Source organism: Ceratina calcarata, unplaced genomic scaffold, assembly GCF_001652005.2.
Source record: "Ceratina calcarata isolate Rehan_Ccalc_2016 unplaced genomic scaffold, ASM165200v1 scaffold39.2, whole genome shotgun sequence".
Classification (NCBI taxonomy): domain Eukaryota; kingdom Metazoa; phylum Arthropoda; class Insecta; order Hymenoptera; family Apidae; genus Ceratina; species Ceratina calcarata.
The window spans coordinates 1,611,882-1,618,951 of record NW_017162322.1 but is presented as its reverse complement, the minus strand read 5'-3'; the positions used below and the strand labels follow the sequence as shown (position 1 = coordinate 1,618,951).

The window sequence follows — 7,070 nt, the reverse complement described above, 5'->3', positions numbered from 1 at the left end:
TACCATTCTGCATCGTTTTTTATTGAACATCCCTCCATACTATTTTACTCTTTTTTTTTCAGATCGTATAGAAGGGAACGATTACACGAAATATGTACATTTAATTTGGAGACCGTAATTTGGTTTCGCAGAAACGTACTTCCACGATTGAAATTGTCAATTTACTGCTATTTCAAAGCCCTATTAGTTCATTTAGTCCTGAACATGAAAAATATCAATTTATATAATAAAACACCAATATTAATAATTTAAATAATACAAATTACATGATTGGAAATTTTGTCTTGTGTTGAAAGTAATACCAATGTACGTGTACATACCTTTATTTTTAGAGTAAAGTAATACAATACTGACTTCGACTTACAAAAGTACATTATTATTTTACGATCACAATTCTGTCATTCTGTTGTGGTAATTAAATTATTCTGTTCCTACATTAATTAAATGAACCAGTCGACTCATAACATAAATACGTAATGAAACAACAGAATCGTATTAAGTATAAAACAGATGACATTGATGTTAGAGTTTATATTATAGATACATTATAAATATTCCATCCATGCAAATAACCCGTTCAATATTAAATTTCTATTACACCTATTACACAATATAATATAATAACCATGTACATACTTAATCATATCACAGATTGACTTACTTTACATATAAGTGAAGAATTTGATTAAATAATCATAGAAAACATATGAAAATATAAAAGGCGTAAGTCTATGATCATCGGACAGACTTATGTTGAATTTATCTGATTTATAATATTTAATTGATGTACATGTAAATTAGTAAAATTAAGAAGATTAAGGAAATGACTGCCTTATGTTATAAAGGGCAAGTTATATTTTGAATTTATCAATCATCAAATCGATCATTCACATTTGGTGGATGGTTTCCGGATGCTTGCTGCCACCTTTGGCGAAAGCTCGGTGCACCGGTAACGACAATACCTTCATTTACATTTACTTGCCATCCACGTCCATACAGTACGGTTTCAACAGCCGTCGATCGAAAACTAGAACGCGACCGATGTTGCAGGGACCTTGCTCGCCTTCTCTGTAGCATCGACGAGTACCCGGCCACAGAATTGTGTTCCCAGGACATTTGGTGGCGAGCTTCACATATTCCACCTGGTCGGGAAGGTAGATGAAGTCGCTATCCACGTACAAGCTCATACCGTTCGTAGGACACGTAAAAGCGCACCAAATCCAGATGCATAGTCCTGCGATCGCCAATAGGAAACGCATCCTTGTTAAAGAATGGTCCAATCGTCCAGAGTTTGAATTCTAAAAAGATAATGTCAACCTCAGTTAAAAAGTTTAAACTTATATAACTACTATTAAGACTTCGCTCGTATTATGAATTCGTAGAATTAATTATAAAGTTATTTATAATCATCTTTGATAAAAATTAAGGGAATGTGTCAAACATGTAAAAGAAAGAATATTTTTGAAAATTCATGTCATGTCTTTTTGACCTCTTAGAGATGATACAGTCTTGAAGATGTTGTCTAACATTTGAAAATGAAAATTGAATTTGTAAGTAATAAAACTTCAAGGATATTCAGAAATCCATAAAAACACATTAATCCTGTTAGGAGTTGATCGAGGCAAAATCTCTTTTTAGTTCATTCTCTACTACGTCATGAAAGCCCCTGAATGAGATCTCAGGCCCTGAGATAGAATCCTGTATGGAGATAGTATCATGAAATTTCTGTTCTCCTTCAAGATGTCCTCGTCAAGAATCGAGGATACTTACTATAAGAGGATATCCTTATTTTTACCATAAAGATTGTGTTCCCGTTTCAGGCTACCAAGGTTTATTACTTAACTGGTTAAATGATTCTTTAGTTGACCTTCCTTTTTTAATTTAAAGTTAAAGTGTAACGCAGGCGAGCGACAGCACTTTCTCTTCGTTTTTACAATGAGATAAACGAAGAAAACCATACAATCGCAGCGCGGAGTCGAGCAATAAAAGGTCACTATTTAAGACACTAGTGCTAATAGATATTTTCATAACAAAAGACTTTCATTGCATGAAATCATATTTCAGAAATTACAGTCTGAATAAATTGAATAAACGTAATTACTCTGCAAATGATAATTTAAATACGGACATTGACTTTCAAAGAGGATTATTTTTAAACACCAATTATATTTATGAAATTCAGCAACAGGAAATCGTGATTTTCATTTTCTCCTCCTTTAATTTATATGTACGAAACACATAATATGGTGATAAATATTTGCTCCGAACAAATTTCGATCACGTGTATAATAACTGGAATATATAAATCCATAGATATTAATCGTAAAGGAAATCATCATGCAAATTTATTCCCCGCCCGATTCGGAACAGTTGTTTGTTAAGGTTAAAAAATAATTAAAAACCGGCGCGCCACGGGTGTATCTTAATTACAGCGAACGTATCGTCGCTTTGCGTATCGCACCCGCGTTTCCAGCTTCCTTCCAGCCGCAAAATTGTAATAACAATTTGCGATCACCGTCGCCATTTTACCCGGGATTAAATTCCCGCCCCGACTTTCAGTTTCGGCTGATAAATTACTGCGTTATAAAGTGAGTTCTGTCATTATCAATCCTGCTGATATGCAAAATAAATTCGATGGACAATTTTCATATGCAAATAAAACTGATGCTATTAAAATGTACAGAATTAAAAAGCTTGTGTCAATGTTTCCTCATAAATCATATATAATCAAATGCTACAGTATATATTTTTTATAATGTGGGACAGACAAGTAAACCTGATAATTAATCGAAATATTAAATGGTGGAAACAATTCGAATTTTTTGCATAAGCAATGCGTAAGCAATTCTTAAAATGAATTCCTAAATTGAATCCCACACCACAGATTTTTCGTGTATCAACTGTTAGAGCAGTGTTAAAGAACATTTTATTAAAAATCTGATTTAACCGGAAAGCTTAATTCCCGAGGATGGCTGGGTGCTTATGTGCTTATAATTGCACAGTCCGTTTACCTCGTCGTTTTCGATTCTATACTTTGCAATAATTCCTATGTTGCAGGAGTCGTCTGGCTCTTTAATTTACTATGAAACCCGGGCCGGGCTCGTTACCGAATGAACGTATTATAATTCAAGTGTGTTTCGAGTTGTATAAATTCAGGAACACAAAGCAACCGCGTGCCGCGTCGCACCACTACGAAAGATTTAATCTTCGTTACGATAGAGTCGTACAATGGATGTTGCCCGGAGTCTCGAGCAGCCCCCCAGAGCTTTTACTCTTTACGGGTCGCTGTAAAAATTTACGTTTCCACGATCCTGTTGCTAAACTCGAGGACTCCACGATTTTATTCTTCTCTTTCTTTTTTTTTGTTCAAACTCCAGTACATCGGAGGACAAAGCGTATCATTTTTATCGCGGGCACGACGAATCGAGGTGTACGCGGGTCTCGTGGCCGAACGCCGGCGTTGCATATCCCAAGCTTTGTTCTGCATGGAAAATTAAGTTGGAACTTCTCCCTGTGCGAGTAACCCCCAGACGAGCCGCGAATTCGTGATAACGAAGAAACAAACGCGCTCCCCATAGTCGGGCACCGCTTTTTCAAAACACTCGACGTAATTTCTACACACGCTCCTTTTCACGGGATAAGTTTACGACCGCGCCGAGAAGTTTGCTCCTTTGTGGTACAAATGGCCAGGAAACGTTTATGCACGTGATAAATCTGACCTCACGTTGAACCTCACAATTTTCCCTCTTGTTCAGCCAATTTAAGAAATTCATTTATTCTTAGTTCGTCAAGAGAACATATAAATAAAATCTTTGCACGATTGAATAGTAACACGTTGCGATCTTAATAAATATTTATTAACGCAGCGTAATGAAATTTTATATCAATCATTCTACCTCGCTTCGTTTTATCGGCTAACGAGGAAATATCATGGGTATAATACGTAATGTGAAAAAGAATGAAAGAACAGGAACATTAATTATTTTCTCTAACACGTCTCACCGTGAATCCCATCGTATCGCTATTCGCGATTGCATAAACTTCGAATGCATGTACGTAGGTAGGAGGATGTTCATAAATTAGTCGCGGATCAAGGAATTAAAATTACCTTCGGTGAAACGAAACGAAACGGGCAACGCCCAACGATCGGCTACCATCTCGTTGTTCATAATACAATAGAAAATAACGCGAACCAAATTCGCGTAAGCCGCGAATAATAATAATTCATCGTGCCTGCCAGCGATCGCCGTTTTCATTCTCTATAGAGCGTAACGCGAATCCGCAACGTTCCATCGATTATATTCCCTAAATAATTCGCAATATCGTCGGTGGACGATTTTTAAATAATTAGAAAGCACCGCATGAAATAACGGATTCGAGATGAAGTAAGTAATAAAACGAAACAACAGTGACGCTGAAAGAATAAGAATATAATGAATATTAATGGGAACGTCAATTGGCTTAATTTATTCTTGAAACACGGCAGTCCTGCTGAATAATTCCAAGTATAAAGTCAGTGTGCGTTGTTGGAGCTAATGTATATGAGACGCGAAATTTTACATAATTCAAATTGAACTTACGCCTAGGCGCAGGGCTTCTAGGCAACGAGATTAACGATTACTTCGGACTCACGTTTGCTCGTTTATTTTCCCTCCTTTCGCACCGGACCTTTGTTACCAGGTTAAAATTCCCGAAGTTGCACTTTCTCACGTAGACCAATCTTGCCTCATCGCATTAATATTGAATTCGGTAATCGCGCTGCACTTGCCAGCACGCGTGAGCGAATTGAGGCACCGTCGGGGACTGAGAAGTCTCGTGTGTCAAAAGTTAATTTTACGGCAATCTCTCCGAGTAGGAATCTCGACTTGGAGGTGGAGAGTGCGACGAAGGAGTAGGAGAAGGTATCGTCTGCCTTCGGACGTGTCGTTAGGCCTTGACGAGGAGACGGGAAGGGGTTAACAAGCAGGTGATCAGCCCGCTGGATAACTGGTCCGATCGTGAGAGGACTACGTTTTCGTACCCGGGATCCCTTCTAGACCTCTCAGGGGAAATGAAAGAACGTATTTATATCTCCGGGATAACGCCGGTCCTGCTCGATAAATAGAATCCTCGGGAATTTATACGATTAACTCCACTGTTTACGCCCGGACGTTGTCTTCAAGAGAGTTCCTCTCGTTTTGCTACTTGGCCAGATCAGTTATCTGCGATTTAAAGACCGGCAGCGAGAAAGCGATTAGTAACTTCCGAACTTCCATCTCGGACATTTTGCTAATGAACGAAACTTTCCTTTGAGGAAGTTACCTCTCGCATGGCGATCATTAGCGTCAAGGCGAAATTCATGTTAAATGATGTACAAGGATGGCAAGCTTCGAATAATTAGATCAAGTGGTTTGCATCTTCTACATAAGCAAATATTTTAATGTCTGTACCGCTTGTACGTTTTTATGAAACGATTTTAAATCAATGGCGTACTTCTCATCTGTTTTCCCACACTGCCTAGAGATGATTCGTTACAATGACTCGTCTATTGGTCGTTTCTGACGTCAAAAACGGTTGCACCGTGTCAGTAAGTGGGAATTTCCGAGGAACGATGCCTCACGCTACAGATGTACGTGCATATGTATAGCGCAGACGCATACGTATTCGATGCTTTTTCTACGGTATTGGAATTGCTATCACGACCACGGCCATATAACGACATTATGAAATTCCGATCGATTCACTGAATCAGAACGCGTCGCGCAATTTAGGGAAGTCATTAGGTAATTCCATATCGTGAACAATATGTCAAATCAGAATGCAGATGAACGCAGTGGCGAATCTATTAGTAATCAATATTGAAAGCAATGTAAATAATTTCTTACTCAACGGTACGCACGAGTCAATAAGAAGTTATTCGAGATTATGTTTACTGATTTAAAACTGAGTCTCATATTTGTCATTTGATCATCTGTCATATTTTATATGTATAATAAATATATTCAATTGTGACAAATTATTTTGAAAGCGATCAATCAAGTAATGCAAATATTGATAACACAGGAATGATAAGGATTACACGGTTCACTGGCCTGACACCTTGAAACCGTGATTAAGTCCATTAAGTAATGTCGCACTGTATTTCACTTCAAGCGGAGGAAAAACTTGATTTACGAGCTGAACGAGGAAACGATGATTCATACATATTTTCATTCGAGTTTAGCATATTCATTCACTTGATATGGCCAATACAATTTCATCATGACAAACAACAACACAATAACTCTATTACGTTTGAAAACGGTACTTTATTCATACGTTATAAAATACTTGAAACGTATAAATTGAAAATGACGTAAGTTGAGTCATTCTCCCATCGGAAATTATTTAATGTTGTTAAAATATTACAGAAGCTCTTTGTACATTTATTTTTAATCGACGATTCAATTTATATTGCGAATAAGTTATACACGAATGAAGGGAAAGTCTGTCGCGGGGAATCACCTCGTGATTCGGAGTTGGAAAAATGATTCAGTTCTCTGAACGATTTCGCGGTATATTTTTCATAGAACGTTGGACGTTTAGTTATTGCACACTGTGGACCACAAAGAAGAATCCCGAGCTCATCAATTGTCTGTCCGGAGCAAATGGAAAATTACTCTCCCGCTTATAGGTTTCCGTGGTTAAGTGGCTACAAAAGTTAAATAGAGGCTGGGATGTTGACGATCGACAGGATTGCGGTCCAGAAAATTGAACGAGACCAGATCAATGTTTCTATTTTATTTTTTTTTTTTTCATCCTATTCGACGTCCATAAACTCCATTTCGTTTAAATGATCCATCCTGTTGGCAATTAAAAGGGAATGAAATTGGATTATTCTAGAATGATACACGTAATACTGTTTTACTTTTTCAATGCGTGGAATACGTAATACGTTCGTCGTACTATTTCATTTGAACTTTTTTGCATCAGCGAGAATACATAGTAAAGAATGTATGCATCGAGTTAATATAAAACTGAACACGAGTGTGGGAATTGAGGGAATAATTTTGTAAATTAACAAGTTAATTGCGGAATTGGCTTGATCTGAA

At 37.3% G+C, this 7,070-nt stretch overlaps 1 long non-coding RNA gene across 1 annotated transcript; it reads right to left on the bottom strand.

Moving 5' to 3' along the window:
• LOC113464480 (uncharacterized) lies at nt 1–4,832 on the bottom strand. The gene is made up of 2 exons (XR_003389339.1): nt 4,633–4,832; nt 1–1,298 (listed from the first exon to the last, which is right to left on the bottom strand). It is a non-coding gene; the product is annotated as an uncharacterized LOC113464480 (long non-coding RNA).
• Between the last annotated feature and the right edge of the window lie 2,238 nt (nt 4,833–7,070).